Consider the following 20,865-nt stretch of genomic DNA (forward strand, 5'->3'; position numbering starts at 1 on the left):
TTGAAACAGAAACAAATGAACATGCTCATCAATCGAGCCTGACTCGATAACACCTCGTAGAAAGCGAGCACGGCTATGATTATTATTATAATGCACAGTAATTGAAACGTTCGTGACAACGGAAGATCTTTCTGATTAAAGAATCGAAAGGACAAAATCCGAAGATAGAACAAAGAAGAGTGCACAATCTTGACTAAATATATCGTGTGTATTCTGTTTCTTAAATTAAAAAAAAAATAGTAACTCAAGCTAGAAAATATTAAAAGAAATTAAAAGGCAGTAAATTTTTATATATTCGTATTTTATCGTATTAGTAATCAAATTTCTGCATTTATCATAATTTAACATAAACGTTTACTGTACTATTTAATTTATAAACGTAGACTATCATAATGTGTTGACGACTTTACATGACGCTATTTTAGAAAATGAACGGCGCTATGATCATAATCGTAGTTCGCGTGTAGTTTGCCAGAACATTTCGGAGAACAACGTCAGGTCACTTGTTCGCGCATGAAATTCTCGACATGTATAGAATAACTCCAAAGTCGAAGCACGTGTGTCTCTTCTCGAGAAGAGGACATTCGCGTACGGCTAAAACGAGCTCTTCGATTTGCCTAAAGTACGTCAGAACGTGCCTGAATTTGGCACGTTGTCAGGCATTCAACACGTATTTTTCCATGTACATATGTGACATTGCAATGCATGGTAACTTTCGTTAATTTTTTGCATTCCAAAATAATATATAAAAAAGTATCATCTAATATAATAATCAATTTCTGCCTTTTATAATAATTTACAAAAGTTACAAAGATATAGTTTTAAAATTATAATTGTTTATTATCGAGCAAAATAATCCATGAAAACGTCAGAAGTACTTTGAACATGAATTACAAATTGCACATATCAGGAATACGCCTATGTGTAAAATTAGCGTAAATTAGTGTTGAGTTCATACGAACTCAATATAACTGCACACGAACTGAAAGTAAAATTCTGTCGGCGAAAATAAAGTAAAATATAATAAAAAATAAAATAAAATAAATACATTATTTAGATATCTTAAATCAGAATTCTGAACCGCTAACAATAGTCTCCTTTGTTTCACGTTAGCGGGGAGATTGCTTTCGTCTCGGTAGCGAGATAAATTGAATGTAAATTGCTCTTGGAGTCGGTGGACAGTGCTGAAATCTGGGTAATGACGGGCAGCGCAGCATTCTCGAGCCGTGCAGCGTTTAACTGCTATTATTTACTTGGATGAGTTATTAACGTAAACGACATTCGATGGAGAATAGCAATCTAAACGCAGGACAGGCGCGGCTGGTGTGTGCGGGGGCATTGTGGGCCAGGAGGCCACGAAATTAACGGTCTCCTGTGCCGTACGACGATGTATCAAACCGAATCTATTGTGCAAGCGCCACACCATTGCCATCGTCACCGGCCATCACCAAGACTACCAGATTGTACGTTGCATGACGCAGAAGTAGCTCGGAATAAGGAAAGGTCGATACGATACGTATCTCTGACCACGAAGGATAATTATAACGTTGCAGCCGCAACCATCAATACCGACATCTTAATTGGATTAATGCAACGATATCCATCGTGCTCGAAAAAAAGTAAGTACACCCACTATTAATTTTCTATGAAAGAATACTTAAGTAAAACGCCGTTAACAACAAGAAGAGAAAGCTTATCGATATTTATGTATATAAAATGGTTGCATCCATAAATTATGTTTGATTATACTTAGAAAGAAGTGAACAATTATGAAATATATATTCCAAATGTTTAGTTATTTATTATTGTTAAAGTTTTGACGTAAAAAAAGAAAGTCTAAATCTAAAAATTTTTTATTTTTACACTTTCTAATGATAAAGTTTTATAAAATGCGCAAAATAGAAATAAAATAACCAATCTTTAATACTTGTCAGATTAGAAAAGCGGTATCTCAACAGAGTTTCCATCTATTAATTTCTTACGATTGTAAAACGTTATTATTCATTATGTGCATGCATTCTAATAACGCAAAATGCACTTCGGTGTAGTCAGACAGTGACTAAATTCCCCATCGTACGTTCACAATTATCCCATTAATCCCCAGGTGGGTTACACCGCGTGCAGGTGTACTTTTTACCTTTCTCGCGATGTCTTTGAGGCTTACGCATAGTCTGTACGCAGCATTGCTTCGCACAGAATTAATTATCTGCCTATCCCGCGGCAGGTTGTACCAAAATTTACATCTATCGTTTATTTCTGCCAGAGCCGGCCCGAAAAAAACCCAGTAAAACATTCAATTCATGCGATGCATCTTGAAGTTTTGTAAATAAAAATCTCGACTTTCATATAAGATACAGTACAGTATAATAAATCCATTTCTATATTTTGTATTATTTTATATTTTAAAGACTTGAAGCGTATTTTCTAACTAAAAAAATCAATTAAAAATCGGTCAAAGTTCTTTCTTTTTAATTATAATTACTTTATCTATTGCTTTCCTTATATTATTACTATAATTATTTAATTATAATTATAATTATTCTTACAACTCTTCCTCAACACCCGCACTACTCTCAGACATTTCTGTTTTCAGTAGATCTCGCTAAGCGCGACTCCGTGCTCACAATGCATACCTATGAATAATCGCACGCCCGCCTGTGTATATATATGTATACAAACGTTACGAAACGCGCATTCGCATTCAATGGAGAGTTTCTCGACTCGAAGCGCGCATTTAAGCGGTGCGTGCGCGACTGCGAGGCGAGCGGGGGCTGAGACGCTGATACGCCGTGGATATCCCATAAGTGAATTATGAGAGTTTATCGCGACTCCGTCGCCCCGTGCCTGCTGTCGTGGCGCAGCTGCCGGTTTAGGCCTCCCTAGCGGGTTAAATTATTGCCGGGATCCCCCGAAACCGTCTAAATTATTGGTCCCGGCTACGGATCAGCACCTCGAGCACCTTAAAGACGTGAACACCTCAAACAGACGAGCTCCGTCTGGAATATATACATTCCCGAATACCGAGCAATTTACCCGTTTACATACAATTACCGGGCATTCTCTTTTCACGAAGCAAGTACATCTGTTGAAGCAAAAATACGAGTCCAATACTTTTTCTGTTTTCAGTCAGAATATTCTCTCGTCTTCAGTATTAATTAACAATCTTGCAATAAAAGCAAATAAAAATGGACTAAACAACTAAATAAAATTTGACGTTTTAACAAACAACGATTTCAACAAGAAAAATTAAATATTTAAGTAACTAAAAAAGAAATTAAAATGCAAAGGCGAGTCAAAGAGTTATGCATTCGAATAGTTTTAAAGCCTTATTCTTGTTGTACTTATTAAATATTTGCGATAATTGAAGTATCGATCTGTATCTTAAAATAAATTAAAGCGGATGTTATCAAATATTTATGCGCGTAATCTTTACGCAAGATGACGCACTTCCTTTATTAAGAATCATAAATGTATCATCACGGAATCCTAATTTACAATTAACTATCGTTAAACTTGAATTCTTTCTTGTCACTTTTGCATGATACAAAATAAAGATTGCAAATTACATGATAATAATATCTTAGATTTCTCGGCCTGACTTGTACGTTAAAATTATCCATGCAAAAGCATAAGAGACGCTTATATAACGATCATCGACCGATCATCTTTATCCGCATGAATTCAACAAATATATTTTCGAAGACAATCTGCGAGGGTGGTACTTCTCTATTTTCCTCGCATAATGCGCAGCGAAATAAGTGTGGGAGTTAATAACGCGAGAGATAAAAAACTAGCCATCTGCGAGGCGAGCGCAAAGCGCGGTTAAAGGAGGAACGGAATAAAGAGGGACGCAACGGGGACGGCGAAAGAAGTTAGATCGGAGAACCATGGCGGGAAAGATAATCTTCAGGAATATACGTATACTCCTTTTGCTCGTCGCCGCGAGTTTCGCAGGACCTCCTCGGCGGCGACCAATGGACAAAATCCGACGCCGAGCCGAGGCGAGCCGCGCTGTTACGCTCGCTCTAAATCTCCGTAAATGCGTCGCGGTCGCCCGGTTCCCCCCCCCCTCCTGTTTTCTCTGCAGGTGTATCCCCCTATACAAACTCCTCGAGACAGTTCTCACGGAAATCCACGCCGGCCGCTCGCTGAATGAAAATTCACGGTAGACTTGAGAAACTTACTTCGTCTTGCGCGGCCGCGGGCAATGGAGCGGGCGAAACGAAAATGTACGGCGCATTGCACCTTGCCAAAAACAACCGCTTTTCACACCGCGAGATGATTTGAAGAATCTGCGAGTGTTTTAACGAGGAAAGTTTAACTTGAAATAAACATATATGTTTCACAGGCAATTTGATGAAAACTTTCTTATCTATCGTAGCGCATTGATTTAATAAAAGTGTTTAATTATTATTGCTGCGCTTACAACGTGCGAAGAATCAACAGTGAGAGCATCGGAATTGCCAAGTCGAATCAACAGTGAGTGTCGAAATTGCCAAGTTTCAGCTGTGACTCATCCCGTCAGAGCTCGCGGCGAGAAATCAGGAGCCTATGGGGAATCGGCAAATTTTACGAGTGTCTGGACAATAAATTCGTTAATTTAACGAGCATCCTCGCTCACTGCTTGTCCTTGTGCTGTCGTTAACTCAGCAAAATGCCACTAACACAGCAGGTAAATATCGTTTCGCGTACAAATCTTAGCTTTGACTGCCTCCCATCAAAAAATGTTTTGATTAATCTTCGCCGACCGTTCAGGATTAACGTACAGATATGTGATCTTTTCCTTCGTTAGAAAATGGAAAACAAAAAAAATGTAAGAAATAATCGTTAGGCATTGAATATTGTATAAATAAAATAAAATTGAAAAAAAATAAGTACTGTAATAACACTTGCTATTTTTTCAAAAATATATAATTGATAAAAGAGAGGTCGCTGTGAATCATTGCAGGACACACCACTGATTAATATATGTATAAACGATATGTTCGAAAAATTTCTCGAAAATTCATGCCTCGATTATATCCTCGTGGCACAGACGCAAATAATGACGTTCCTGAGCCATGATCCTGGAATAAAATGTAGCTACCGGGGAGACGTGCACACAACAGAACAACATTCTTGCCATTTTCATGAGCGATAAAATATCGGTCGCGGCGCGTAAAACGTAAATCCGGCTATTTAGCGGAAGTAAAATTGATCGGCGAGCCCTCTCGATCTCCCGCGACCCATCTTCTTAACCGGTCATTTCCCGCAAAGCGCCGTAGATTATCGACCGTTACCTTCACAACATATAATCGGCGAACGATCGCACGAACGATCAGAGAATCCGAGGAACCGATCCTGCAGCCCTAAAATCTACTGTGTTTTCAACACTTTTCCAACAAATTTCTTCATCATAAAAATCAACGACGCGCTGATATTGCAAACTCTGTAACTTTCCAGCTATTTTCTTCCTTGTCTATCTAATTTATATGCAGAATGCGGATGTGTGAAAAAATTTCCGCCCCTGTTGTGCATAGTAAATTTCTTTGAATAATTTGTACAAAATTTATTATTCGCGAAAATACGCTCGGAGGTTCATCACTTCAATTTTTTAATATTTTATCTATATGTATATTCATAAAACCATAAACCTACTGATATCGGCATAAAAATAACACAGATGCGTTCTTGACATCAAGTATAATCGATATTTGTCGGTTGCTGTAAACAGTTTTGATTATGCGAGAGCACGCGAACACACAGCATATGCCGTGTTATGACGCTCGATTCGCCGGTCGCATTTATAGGCAAAGGTGCACTTTCGACCGCAGTATCTCGAGGATACGCAGCGAATATTGCACACGGGACCTGCTGCAGCAGGGCAATTTGCCGGTGCTGTCTTTATGTGCTGTGTTTATGCCCGATTCGTGCGTATGAACATTAAGGACAACGACACCTGTGGCAGTTTTTCGCACGGATCGTTGTTTACTCCGTTTACGACAAAAGTGGCTTAAGTGAATTCTTGATGATCCTTCTAGACCATATCAGTCACGTAAATTTGTAATGCGTTTGTGTAGACGCAATTATTAATCGCAATACATTAATAAAAAAATATTCGCTGTTTTATGTTTCTAAAAACATCGATGTCATATAATTATTTCATTTTAGTATTCTTGGGTGATATATTTAAGTTTCTGAAACTATAATATTTTTTATACGCTTCCTCTCTTATTTATGTTCTGAATAAACTTGCTATCGGAATCACAATTTTCATCGATGCAACGAATAGTAATTTGTTAACTTCATATTTAAACTTCACATCTAAAGTTTATTTCGTGACGCGAAAATCATTCTCATTCAGAAGGCGGAGAGGTGTTGCAATATTCATCGGGAATTCATCGATGCGCGATAATAACACTCCGTAATCCGAGAAGAATAGTTTTGAATAAATAAGCAACTCGAAAACGAGAAAGAAATGAAGATAAATGAATAACGAGGTCGCGACAAAGCTCGCATTTCGACGACCTTTTTGATATTAATCAACGGCGATTAGCATCTGCACGAAGAAATCCGCCGAAGTGTATATCAGCAGGACGGAATAGCAGAACGGATGTATTTTCCGAGAAAATAACGATGTTTCACGTCTACTTCTACAAGACGATATACCGTTCGGTACGTTCGCGCCTAAGTGCGATAACACTTCAAGTGATAAACCAACAGCGTAGTTTCTGGAAGCCCGAGAAGTTATCGCACTTCAGATGCATTCTACTTTTTCGAAGAGTCATTTTAATATTTCGCGCTTCCCATCTATCTGAAATAATTCTTTTCAAAACAATTTATAATGGGAAATATATTCATGCGCTGTCCTCAATGTACGCGAACGAAACGTGTTTAAAATATTTATTACAGAAGAGTATTCCTAGAGCTTAATTCTAGAAATTTTAGCTACGTCAATGTTCATAGAAGATTGCGCGTCGGCGTCCAAGTCAAATAAGGAAATCCAGATTTATGTTTTCATAAATCGTTCTTCCCAACTCTCTATATATCACGGCGTCTGTGTAAAGTCACGTCTCCCGTATTCTATTCAATGCAAATACGTTCAGTGATTCGGTAAGATCTTAATAAAAGACGTCGCTGTTCCTCGCGCGCCGCGAAATAAAAATTTCCCAGAAAAAGCGTTTATCAAAACGAGATCATTTATGGCGCGTACTTTCTAAATGTCGAACACAACCATCGGCATTGAGCATAGAATTCCGGAACGAAATCGTTAAACGATCCCATCCTAGCGATCACGGATGCGTGCTCGTAGGTATCTTTGAGCGATAAGATGGGTCGTAAATCCGTTAAGACCCGCGATATCGATCTGCCATTGGACGAACCGCGCTCCTATAACGCGATACAATCAAGTCCGATGTTCGGACGCGCGGGTATCTCTTTCCACTCCGACATCGATTGCCGCTTATCGATAGTGCATTCATTGCACGACCGATGCAACCCGAAACGATGACGATCTGAATACGGTACTCATCGTTATTTTACTTTTAATTACTTTCGAGACATTTAACGAGCAACAACATTTTTATTTCAGATTTAAGCATCTGAAGTAATTAAGCGAAATTTACGCTAAATTGCGGTCAGATTTCTACAAAAATAACATTGCAATATATTGCATACCTGCAAATACCTTTCAAAATGCAAATCGAATGCAACTCAAACTTTCAAATATATTCGAGTGGATAGTGGGTCAATTTCTGTCAGAATGCTCGTTCAACACACTCGATTCTAGGCTACAAATAATCAATAAGATCAATAATCTTAAGTTGTGAAAAGTTCAGAATCAAACAATTGCACTCAACGCTAAATGTGTGATGAAAATATAAACTGTGCAAAAAATTCGATTTGTCTCATTATAAACAGTCTGCTTGAGAAATTCATTCGAGAAACATTCAGATGGCATGTGAAATTTGCCACACTCGGATCAACAGCGTCGGTCGATTACTGGCGTTAGGCGAGAACGAGGTAAACGATGTCAAGTTAAGAGCCCGGTACACACTAAGCAAAAGGTGAACCTAAGGTAAGCGCATCGAAAGATAAATAGGCTATCAGATAGTATCGGCTCGGCAGCAGCCCCCGGGGTCTCTTTCCTTCTTGTTCTTCTCGTTCCCTCCCTTCTTCTTCCTCCTTCTCTTCATCCTCGTCGTCTGGCTGCCGCCGCCTTCATTTTATTTCTCCTCTTCCGCACCGAGTCGCGTATGCCTGCGCCGAACGAGTACGCGTAATATCCGAGTATCATACACCGCTTACGAGTAGGCATTCGAGGCAGCTGCCAGTAGCGAGACGCGTATCGACGATAACGATAATCGGCAAGAATGCACCATTCTCTTGTGCCCGCATCATCTTCCTTTATTCTCGTCGAGAGCCATCTTTCGCGTCTCTGCATCGTCGTACAACTCCGCAACTACTTGCAGCCCTGAGGACACGTCGGCCTTTTCGCGTCGTATCACGGCCTTGAAAGAGATATGCTAAGAGATCTTGAAAAGACTTTCCTGTTTTTCCAGCTCGTGCATTTAATGTCTCCGATGTGTCGTGGCGTAGTGGCTTATCGGAGAATGATAAACGTTGAGGGACAGCAAAGACACCCATGAGGTGAGTCGTAAACTGCTATAATACCGGCAAATCACGCAGCCTGTAATGGACCGTCTTTTGTCTGCTACCTTGCTCCAAGAAAAGTATAAAACTCTACGTGCAGCCGTCGAGATAGGAGAAACAAGTGAAATGACTTTTGTCATCAAGCGCAAATAAAGTGTTCTATAAAAATCCCGCAGAGCAAATTACGATATCCGACGACAAAGCTCATTACAAAAAAGAAATATGATTAATCTCGGAATAGCTATCATAACTAATGCGCGGCGATTAGATTCCTTGTGAGAAGAAAAGCTGACGATGATCGCGATTTCCGTTCTTGCGGCTAGTCACAAAGAAAATAATGGATACGGCGCGCGCGTAACTACCGCGCTGCCGTTAATTTCGAAACCCTTTTCACGAACGAGACGAAGCACGAACACGGGAAGAAAAGAAAGAATCGCAACGCCCTAGTACCGAAACGTTCGCCTTCGTCTATTCCACGCATCGTTAGGACTTACGTAGCCGTGGCCACGGGACCTCGCGAGATTTAGCGACCATCGCCGTTGATTTGTGACCCATTGTTCTCGGGGAGCCGACGGTGGCGGAACAGGGGTCCGATAGGAGGAGATCCAACTAAAAACTGGACTATCAAAGTAATGGTCATCGATTTGCTGCCACCGAAACCACGGAACGCGCCCGGCGACAGCAAACCGCAACCGCGTTCTCGCTTCTGTATTCCGTCCTATATATTATGCTGCATAAACTTAGACCGAACGACGGGACGAGCTCTCGTTAAATCGGAAGGATAAGGATTATAATCGATTTTCTTTAATTGTCCGCGATAAATTATAAATCGTTGTAGAGAAGTGTAATATTACTTTTAAATATAAATTTTATAAATGACTATAAGTAATCGCCGAAAACCTTTGTTCTATTTAAATAGAATTAATAAATTGATAATTTTATTAACATAAAAGCAAATTAATTCATTAACGCAAAAAAAAGTAAGCTAATTTAAAAGAAAGCGCAATTAAAGTTACTCGGCATATCGATTCCCTCTGAACTTTTTGAGATAACGTATAAATAAAAGATATACACGATTAAAACGACGGCAAAGTAATCGTTGCGAGAGAGAAAGTTTTGATTTCTTTCCAATATCTCGTATTGTCCCATTAGGTATATTTTCGTGATCCGGCGATTCAATAGAATGCGCGTTACAACTTTCATTGCGCATTCATAAAAAGAATAATGCCGTCTTCGCAACTGAATACCCGTTTAATCTTCCCTATCCGTTCGGCAGGTACTGAATGGAAAGTCGAAAGGGCCTTGCGCTTCCTTCGAACGATCCGAGAGAAACAGAGCAGACGTAATAGACCAGTGAAGTCGATTTCTGCGAAGTCAGGACGACACAATGGGAAGACGGTCGTGGAACGAGACGGCTCACCCAACCTGCTTTATTTATTCCATTATCCCGAGGACAGGTAACAATCTCCCGCTGTCTAGCAGCACGCTGCTCGTCAGTGTGCATTGGCGCACTTTACGATCAATGTTGACGGAAGACATCGAAATCATTTTTTTATAAAATATTGTAGACTTTTAAATTGATTTGTAAATGTAAATTACTTGTGTTTCAAAAGATTTGCAATTATGAATAAATAATCGTAATAAGAAATAATCCATAAATAAAATCCGCTTCATCTCGCTCATTAACGGCATAATGACAAAATAAAATAATTAATTATTTCATTTTGTCATTATGTCGTTAATGAGCAAGATTAATTATTTCATTTCTTAGATCCCCAAATATCTTGTGAAGAAAAGATACTACTAATTTTTTTTATTTTCATCAAAGGATTCTCAGAATTCGAGAATGCAGTTCTGCTTCTGTTCTCCGCTCCCGATTTTTGATACGCTTGTCATAGTAGACGATCGATGGACTCGTCATACCCGGCTTTCTAGATTGATCGTCAATCTTTGACATTATATCCCAGCGAGATCGGAACTCCACTATATGGAGCTGGCATTAATTAAAGCCCGCTCGTTAATTGACGGACAAATCCGAGTGAGCCCTGGATAAATACAGACACCTCAATCGAGACGTGAATGGCATTGTCAGCGGTTCGAAGAACTGCTTCCCGGGGAGAAGTAATCAATTCCCTCGGATGCACTACCGGCGTTATGTATACCGTAAGATCGACACGGCAAGGGTAATTAAGCATCAGAGATACGATGCTGATATTCTTGACATTAATTGGATACTGCGATATCACAATGTTAATAATAATAAAGTTTTTCATAGTTTCGACTTCCAAATAAAGATAAAAGGATGCATTTATTAAATATATCTAAGATATTTCAATCTATAAGCTGAAAATATCTAAAGAGTTTATCGATGTAAATAGATTACCGATCGCTCAGTTATTGATTTTCTGCCTTATAAAATTTTCTAAATAAATTATAATTTCGCGGGATTTAAAAGTTTGATTGCGGAAATGCTAAAAATAAGATAAACGTTAAAAAGTTTTAATTTGGTTTTAAATTCCTTTTTTAAGAGTGCATTACTGAACCATTCTATTTGAGAAGAGATTTCGCAGTGCAAAAATGCATTACGGTGCATCGCGATATTTCACACTCTGTCGCGTGTGTGCAAGCAGCTCGCTTATCTGGCGCCGCATTCCTTCGTCGCGGTTCTGCATTCCGACAGATACGTATCAGGATTTTCGTGCGTATACATCCTGTAAAAATGGGCTTCCAGCCCTCGCCGACGCGATTCCGGAGATTTCGTCACCCTCTGGCAGCTAACCAGAGGAGGAGCCACCCCTCGGCGTGATATTATGATAATACACTTATATTCATATGCAATAGGGTCCTCGACTTAGGAAGGCATAAAGGGCAACGCGAAGGCGTCCTCCTCGGGGTCTACAAGCCGTAATGTAATTCGATCGACACTTTAGCCCCGAGATGATGGAACGTCGGATAGAAATTGACGGCGAGCGATAGGATGACGTGGCTGAAGAAGGAAAGATGGGTCTCGGGATCGCAGGTAAGCTCCGGCTCCCGTGCTATTCCGAGTGCCGAGGTTCCCCGGCTAATTACTCGTTAATTTGGTTAATTGTGGAGGCACGACAAGTATCGGCTTGTTCCGACGACGATGGATCTCGCCGCGTTAATGAAGGGCGGCGCGAGGGAGAATGAGCGAAAATTAGAAAACGCCGCTTTTTTAATGAACACCCGACGTAAAAAAAAGCAATTATAAGCGGACCGCTATCAATTGCAGCGGACTGTAAGAACCACGATACGCGTTCGCGATTATCACTATTATCGCATTTCACCCAATATGCTATCAAATATTGCTAAAAACAAAAATAATATGATAAAATACTGTACACAATTAAAAAAAAATATTTTTTCAATCGTACGACTCGATATTATTAAACTGATAAAAATAAAATAAAAAATTACTAATTTTCTAAGCGTACTCTAGAGCGAATACAGCGAACACGCGCAGAAAATGAAGTTAATTTCAAGTGGCTATTCCCGCGATTGTCTGCGAAGCTCTTCCGACAAGCTAGCGGAGAATAACTGAGCGATCAGCACACCTAACTATTATTGCGCGGTAACATGCGATTACTCGACGCGAGAAGTTTGCACGGCTCTTCTGGTCGGATCTGGGAATCCCTTGACGGGGAATGGTTTCCTTTCGAGAATAGCCGGACCACTGAAGATGTTAACGTTCTAAGCAACTACTTTCCTCATCGTTTTACTGTCCGTTATCCGGGATTCTCACCCTCGGATTGCGATAATGAACCCGATAAAAAGGATATAAGAAAATTTTCTGGCAACGAAGATCCCAAGATTGATTACTAATATCCATTCGCATTATACTCTGCTGTTATAATATTGATGAAAATATTTATACGACAAAACGCGTCCTTATCTCAAAATGTAATATTCATGTGTCTGGAAGTTATATCAGTAATTTATAAGATATAATGACTATATATATGATATGGTTAATAATGCTTTTCTAAATAAAAAAATATATATAAATATATAAATAAATTACACTAAAAAATTTTGAATTAAATCGATCGAAAATATAAAAAAAATTCAATAACATACCATAAATATAAATATAATACATTCATATAATAAATTTAAAAAAAATATAATAACACTATATTTCTCAATTGTTATTAAAACTTAATAAAATTAATTCTGTGATTATTCTGGTTTTTCAGCAAATAAAAAAAATCATGTAAGTGTATAATGGCTACCTAAATATTTCAGTTGGACATATAGTCTTCAAATTGATTTAGTTCTCCAACTTTGTAATAATATAAATGTCCAATAATAGATATGTCTTAACACACGTTCGCTCTAAATTTTAGTCTGCGATCGTTCATAATGATATGAAATTCTTGGTGTGCATGAAGTGCCTTCCAGCATCCAGCTTAATTCTGCACCTACGCCGGGAATTTCGGGATATTACCGTGTATTAAATTTCAATACGAAAATTCGATATTACAGCATGGTATGGGCGCGCGATGCAGCGTTGGAATTTGTGTTTTTTGTTACAGAACTATTCGCATGGGTATACCTCGTAGTTAAATAGATGCCTCTGTATTGTCATACAATTTCACCGTGTAATGCGTGAAAAGCTTGATAACATTTATGTGTGTTAGTACTTATAAAATACAACATTTTATCCACACAGCTGTTTCATGATCAATAAAAACTTAACTCGCCCGTAATTTCGCCATTTTCATCAAATAAATAAATCTGTCATTTTTATCAAATATATAAAATGCAAAGTGACTAGACAACATATCAACTTATAAAATTAGTCGTAACAATATATTACAATATTCACGACTTCTCTCCTACCAACGATACTAAACAGTCTCAGCAGATAGCGCGAAACATACGGAATTCGTAATGTCGTGAAAAATAAACATTTTATAGCAATCATTACGCGCGTATTCAACGGAACCAGAATACGCGCGTAATGATCGCCATAAAACGTTCATTTTTCAACATTACAAATTTTCGAGAGTTTGAAGAAGAGTATAAATGTTCGCAAATACGACGTACATAAGCGCCTACGTAAGTATTTAGTTCCTCCCCGTCGCGTAACGCACACGAGTGTATACCCGTATATAATTTCCTGCTACTTCACGAATCCCATAAGTGCGTTGTCTTGTCGTCCAATGGCGTCTTAGGCACGACATTTCATTACCGCAATTCGGGCGAATTCACCCTCTTGCCGTTCTCTTCCATAAAACAGTAGATAGCTATGTAACCAGTTCACATCATAAAATACAAGAAAGATTCAATATACATATACATATACATATACATATACATATACATATACATATACATATACATATACATATACATATACAATATACATATACTATGTATACTGAATCTTTCTTGTATTTTATGATGTACGTAAGTACCGTGATGTCTCTAATCAACAAATGTGAAAGTTATGATGGATAAACACATAGATCCGATCCTGCAAATCGAGAGAGAGCACAAAGACCATAGTCATTCATATTCATTAACTGCTTACAGGATGAAACCATCTACAGAAGGAGAGACACTCGCTTTTCTCCTGTGTCGTAAGCAAATTAATTCAGTGGCACGGTTCCATCGATTAACATTCAATGCTTATTTGAGTACAAGATTTTTGGCGATTGTCCCGCCAGTAATCCCCGCTATGCGCTTTCACCAAACTTCAAAGAGGAATTCATAAATTTATATACAATTGTGACAAATAAATTTGCTATTGGTTAACAAAATTAATTAACTAAAATGTCAAATAATTTTTCAAATTATAGATTTTCTAAATCTTTTATACTTAAAATAAAACGTAAAAACATACGACTACGTTTACAAAGTAAAAAAAGACAAAGAAAAGAGTGTCAAAAAGTTTAAAAATTGCATCTGAAATATATATCAAGAGACAGTTTATTTGAACGTAATCTCAGTCCAACATTATCGTTGCATTCCGCCACACTATAGAATCTACTTTATCCTTCGCTTCTCTCCAATCCTGATCCTTCCACTTGTTGGAATTCCAGGATTGTTGGCGGAAAGTTACGAAACCGCTTTCACGGATCCATTCAAGCGTAATTAATGCCAATGTATCCATTTCGCGCCTGGCGGCAAGATGCACAGAGGGATGCGAGTATGCTTTATATGGAAGTTTATGAAAATGTTCAAGGATGAAGAGAAGGGAGGAGGAAGAAGCGAAGATCCCGAGGGGTCTTCGTATCCTCCTGCCGTTGCACAGGTGACGCTCCCTCAGAAGCGTGTGTGTATACGTTTATCGTGTATGTGTTTATGTCGGCGCCAGATATTACCGCATAATTTTGGGATATTTCACTGGCACGCAAAGCAAGTCTCGGACGTGTGCGAATAGCTTCACAGACGATCGTTATTCGCTCGCGGGAGAGAACAAAAGGAAACGAATGGGAGACAGAGTTCTCCGAGGGTTTCTACTTTGCATGGTGTGACGATATAACGCGTGTGAAGGGTACACACTCGAGAGTTGAGCGCGCGGGCCGTCATGAATAATTGAGATTCTTGCACAGGGTGTCGTTTCGCGTCAACCTTCAAGAGATTGTTCTTTGACAAAGTCTATCCCTCTCGCGATACCGATTTTTTCATCAGTTATAACAGTGAAAGCTTTATTAATAGAATATTATCGTGTGCGATCGTAAACCTACTGAAAATTGCAATTATGCTTTTCTAAATTTATCTTCAATCTACATTATAAAAATATGTTCTTCCTTTTTCAGAATATATTAAATCTCTCAGAAAATTATATTTCGTAATTTAATAAATAAAATTGAAAAATTCAATACGTATGAATTCTCCGTATTTTAATGTCTAAACTGAACTTTTATAGAACAATTAACTTTTCAATTATGCAACATTAAATTTATTGAAAATTTCGATTTGAAAAGATTTCCTGAAAAATATTTCATCCGCATCTACGTCGTTTTTAAAAAAAAAAATTCCCACCGCCCACGTTTCATCTTTTCTTGACGGCGCGATGAAACGTGTCTCTCGCCACGAGCACGAGAAGTCGAGAATCGAAGCGGCAACGTCTATCTCAAATAGTAAGATACACAGGTACGAACATAGAGAATAACGTGCACGCGCATCAGTCGTACGATGACAAATCGCACATCAGCGGAACGCGAGTCGCTTATCCATCAACATCAGGCTGGGACACGCGTTCTCCGGCCCGTGGGCATTCCACGTGGTGGACCGCATTACATTCCCGCCGCCGATGTAGTTCGGCGCCTCCGGGGACCCCGGGGGCCGATGATCCCGTGACATCGGCCAAATCGCCGCCATAAGTGGCGATTGTGAGCATCGAAGGAGATTTATCGCCGACTCGTAAGCACGGCCGTGATCGTCGACGTACCGTGATCCTAGCTCCTCCGCGACAGAATGGAGCTACTTTATTCGTCGCTTTTCTGCCTACTCATTGATACGACTTATCGCGTGTGTATCTCCCAGCTGGGTCCTGAATCGATTTTATGACGCTTCTAAAGGTGGACTCGGGTATATAAGCAGTATCGATAGCTGACGGAGATATATTAGATCCTAGTGCAGTTACTTGGAAAAATAGTAGTGATTACTTATAAATTAAGTCGATAATGATTAATGAAATATATTGGTAAGTAATTATGTATCGCCAGTAACGGTAACACGCTGTATGTGAGTTATAACTATGTCTCTCTGTGCAATTAATAATCCAGGATCCAGTTTCAATAATTAATTAGCCAATCCGTTTCTCCATTACATCCGCCGAACGGCAGAGAAGATATTTAAAATAAGGAAAAAAATGTTGCAACAAGAATCTAATGATGAAAATTACACGAGTATCGCGATACATTCTAAATCCGCGTGTCGAGAGAAGGCCAACTACCTCCCTCGGATTTCCATAGATGAAAATACGAAACAATGCGCCATTGCGCCGATGTTTCGAAATGACACGTTGTTCACCGTAGCTGTCGATGACGATAAAATAACGAATAAATGCGCGCTTGTCATGTGCAAAATATATATTTATATCTTGGGCCGAGTGAAATTGCTGTGTCGAAGAAGGAAAATGCGACTTTCATATCGCAAATCTACATGTATATTTTTATTATTCGACACGTGTACAACCACATGTATAAAATACTTCGCCAATAAAAAAAAATTAACGAGAAAGTGATCAAAGGTTTCGTAAATAAAGAGAAGTGTAGGCAGTCCGAGCGATAATATTATGCGAGATAAACAATGCAAGAGTGTTTAGTGCGCAATATCGTGCAGCACTGAAATGGCGAGAAGGATATCAGAGAAATATCATTATTGCGTATCGCGCATGGGTATCTCTCTTGCAGTGCGACTTGGCACGAGTGCACACCTGGCAGGTCGATACGTTAATATACCGCGGCACTCTGAATTTCCCCCGATTCGTGCACCTCGTCTCGTTAAGTATATGGAGGCGCATTCCACAAGCCGATATTGACGCATCGACGCATAATTTCCGTAACTCCATTATTTGCACCGCGAAACGCCGTTCGGAAATCAATTAATTAGACCATCGCTAAAGTACATGTGTTAATGCCAAAGGAAGTTCCGCTGATAACAAAGTTAACTCGTTTAAAAGCGAATACATCTGGACTAATAATGATGCGCGGCGCGTGCGGTTCTATTTCTTTTTAAAGGCGACGCAATTGCATCCAACTGCTTCAGGCAATGAATAAGAAGCAGTCGCATTAAAGTGCATTGCTAAAGAGATCGCGAGCAATCTCAATAAATATTTTATATTCCTAATAAAAAGTGAATATATTAAAGCTTTCAATTTGTGTTGTGTAAAGTAAATGAGAATAAATGCATATAATATATTGCGATTGAATGCACAATATTTGGCTTTCTATTCCTTAATAAATTTAATTATGAAATTTTAATGTTGCTTTGTTCAACCAGGATGCACAAAAGTACGATCCTTGACATCAGCGTAAATATCAACGGTTAAATTTCCATGCGCGACGTGATGTTGTTTAATATCTTAATTACGAATATATTTGAAGCAAATATAAATGCGCTATGCTGTCCACAATTAACAAGCATAGCATTTCGAGGCTGAGGAAAATGTTACAACAGATTTAATCGAAATCTTTTTGCCATTGTGCTCCGTTATTACACGTCATAATTTACAGAAAAGCGGTAACACGCAAATTTTACGAACGGCAAGTAGTGATCTTGCGCGTGTTTATAACAATAACCAGTTTATATTTATGCGCAAACAAATGAGAAAATGTTCAGGCTCACGCTACAGAGAAGCAATATATTGACCGTAAATATCGCGAGATAACCAACCAAAAAATAAAATTGAAACACTAAACATTGTCCGTTACAGATTTTTCCTATAACAATCCCTGTCACTCAGTGACGGGTTTTCAATAGTCGTTATTCCACGAACGATAAAATGAAAAGCAATAATGTCAACCGTCCAATTATTTGCACACAACATTTAACAATTTTTTAGATAATTTGTCGAAAATTTATATTTTATTTTATTCCAAATAAATTTTCTATAATAAATCTTAAAAGTTAATTAGAAAAATGTTAAAAGTTGTGAAAACAATAAAATTATAAAAAGATTATATCTAACCAGCTCTTTTCAAAAAAAAATTTAATTAATTAAATTAAAATTTATTTGATTAAAAATTAATTAGTTAACTTGCTGCTTAACAAAATAACTTTTTCGATTGATTTCTCACGTTTCGTTGCTCAACAATGCTCCATGACCTAGGAACGCGGTGTCCACTTAAACAGGATATCCTTTAGACAGAATATCCCTTGAACAGGATAATCCTGTGATCCATGTCCTACGCCCACTTGTCCACCCAACGTCGCAGGTAAACGCGAGTAAACGTGGTGTCGATTATTCACAGAGTATCATTGGCACCAGACGCGCCTAACCTGCGCATTTATGAACGCATGTGTGTATCCTGTATCGCCGGTAAACGTATTCAAGACCCACAGGTGGTCAACCAGCATCTAATTGTAAATAGTATGCAAACAATGCGAATAAAATAACATAAAAAATCGTATCGATAAAATATCATATCAGACTAAACATTATTTTCATATATAATGTTCGATTTTTATTTACTTCAATTATAATTTAATAGTTAACTCTACATTTAGCAAAAATTTCCTTTTTTATAGAATCTAATTGTACGCAATCTTATTGTACATTATACATATTTTATGTAAAATTATACTATGGAAACTGAACTCTCAAAACCAAGTATTACAACTGTAACAGATAATATAGTACTAGTAAAACAGCCAATTTATTTAATAACATATAACAGATTTGCATATATTACACGATGGTTGACCACTACTGCAGTGTCCATATCCTATCCGAGGACCTCAGCGCAAAGTCAGTTACATGAACCACCCACGCTCCTCGTTCTCGTCGTTCTCCGTGAGGGTTACCGGAGATACGACAGATAGAAATGGTAATTTAGCGTCATTATTATAAACGTCTGAGGCGACAGCAGCGGGTGCTATAACGATCTGTAAGCGCGTCCGTGGAGTCGCGCGAGCATGGAATTAAACGATCTCATTAACGGAGCTTCACGGCCAAAATATCGATCGCTATCTGAACGGATGCAAATAGCGCGCGCTTCTAATACTATCTATACACGTTTTATTTCTACCTTCATCGGTAATCAAATGATAGCTAATACTCAATATTTCTACATCTAAATTATAAAACAATTCTTCAGAAAGAAAATAATATACCGAATAAATGTCTCTTATGTATGTCCTTATTGTTAGATTGAATACCCTTCCTCTTTTCATGCAAATTAATGAAAGGCAACTTATGAGGCGCGGTTTCTAATCGAGTGCTATCTTATTAGACGTATTTAGCATTCAACTCTTACAATAGCGACATTATCATTAGTCTGTGATGGCTTTCACTGCGCACATGTCCTTCTCCGTATCTCTCGCTAACGTTAATTAAGCAATCACGATGCTATACGCAATTAAAATGTAATTGATATATTAAACGTCTGAGAATATTAAAATTTTATCGTGACAACTTTCAATTATCATTTCTCCTTTTAAATATTTTATGAAAAATACACAACTGTAAGACAGCGTTCTTGTGTGATACTGTTGATGAAAAGAAAGATTATAAGCATGGGGTTAAATAATGAAGAAAATAAGCAATCAGACACAACATCGGAATTGTAATCGCGCGAGAGAAAAATCAAAACATCGCAGATCGTGAAACTCAGAAATTATCATCTAGAAGATAATTACGCAAAGGTAACTATAGATTGTTTTATCATATGTCATAACAATATTAATTATGGAATAAAGTCGCACAAGTCCATTCAATTCTTTTGAATATTTTTGAGTGAAAGAACTTCCTATACTTTTCAATTCAATAGTTTATCATATTTCGCGCGCAAATTTAATTATATATCCTATATTATCTACTTCATGTTTTGCTCCATTTAATATAAAATATATTCATAATTATGTTATTATTTGAAATTTTTCTTCGAGAAAAAATCATCTCTAAAAAATTAGACAAAAAGTCTACCTCATTATAAAAAAAAATATAATAATACAAATAATTTATTTTTATCCAAAATCACGCATTTAAGAAAGATAAAATATAAGAGAAATTGTAACGCACATACATATACATGTTCATAATTATCGATCTTTTATCATTACGAGTATTGCCTCATAACGATGCGGAATTAACCGATACCGGTTTTCTAATCGGGAAAGAAGATTAGGATAAGACGAGTGGTCTGAGAAACTGCCAATCGTCGCTCCGATCGGCCGCATTATAATTCAAATGGTTCCATTAAGTGCGTTCACGCGCTATTAAAGCCGCGCGGATTCTATCGCCTTTCCTCACGATGTCTTTTCTCACGATTGGCCTCGGCCTTCGTGGATGACGACGGCGAAAGTGCACCATATCGATCCCCTCGGTCTTAACGCCATTTCCATTAGGTTAACGACCCGCGCTTGATAAAGTATTCACGATGCGGCTAAATACGACGTGATTCTCGAGATAATGAGTACCGAATAAACACCTTCGCGAAAAGCGATTTGAGGAATGTTAGATATTGCTAATCTCTAAAATTTACTATTATTTCACTATTCGTAATAAATTAAACGATACGTTATCACACACAAATG

At 38.1% G+C, this 20,865-nt stretch overlaps 1 protein-coding gene and 1 long non-coding RNA gene across 7 annotated transcripts in view; one reads left to right on the forward strand and one right to left on the reverse strand.

The window, feature by feature from the left end:
• Positions 1-20,865, reverse strand: part of LOC105668373 (kinesin-like protein KIF26A) — a 316,872-nt gene that overhangs the window by 232,748 nt on the left and 63,259 nt on the right. The gene's annotated exons all lie outside the window — the stretch shown is intronic.
• Positions 8-11,976, forward strand: LOC137001047 (uncharacterized). The gene is made up of 2 exons (XR_010891206.1): positions 8-1,619; positions 9,908-11,976. It is a non-coding gene; the product is annotated as an uncharacterized lncRNA (long non-coding RNA).

This window comes from Linepithema humile, chromosome 7 (genome assembly GCF_040581485.1).
Source record: "Linepithema humile isolate Giens D197 chromosome 7, Lhum_UNIL_v1.0, whole genome shotgun sequence".
Taxonomy (NCBI): Eukaryota; Metazoa; Arthropoda; class Insecta; order Hymenoptera; family Formicidae; genus Linepithema; species Linepithema humile.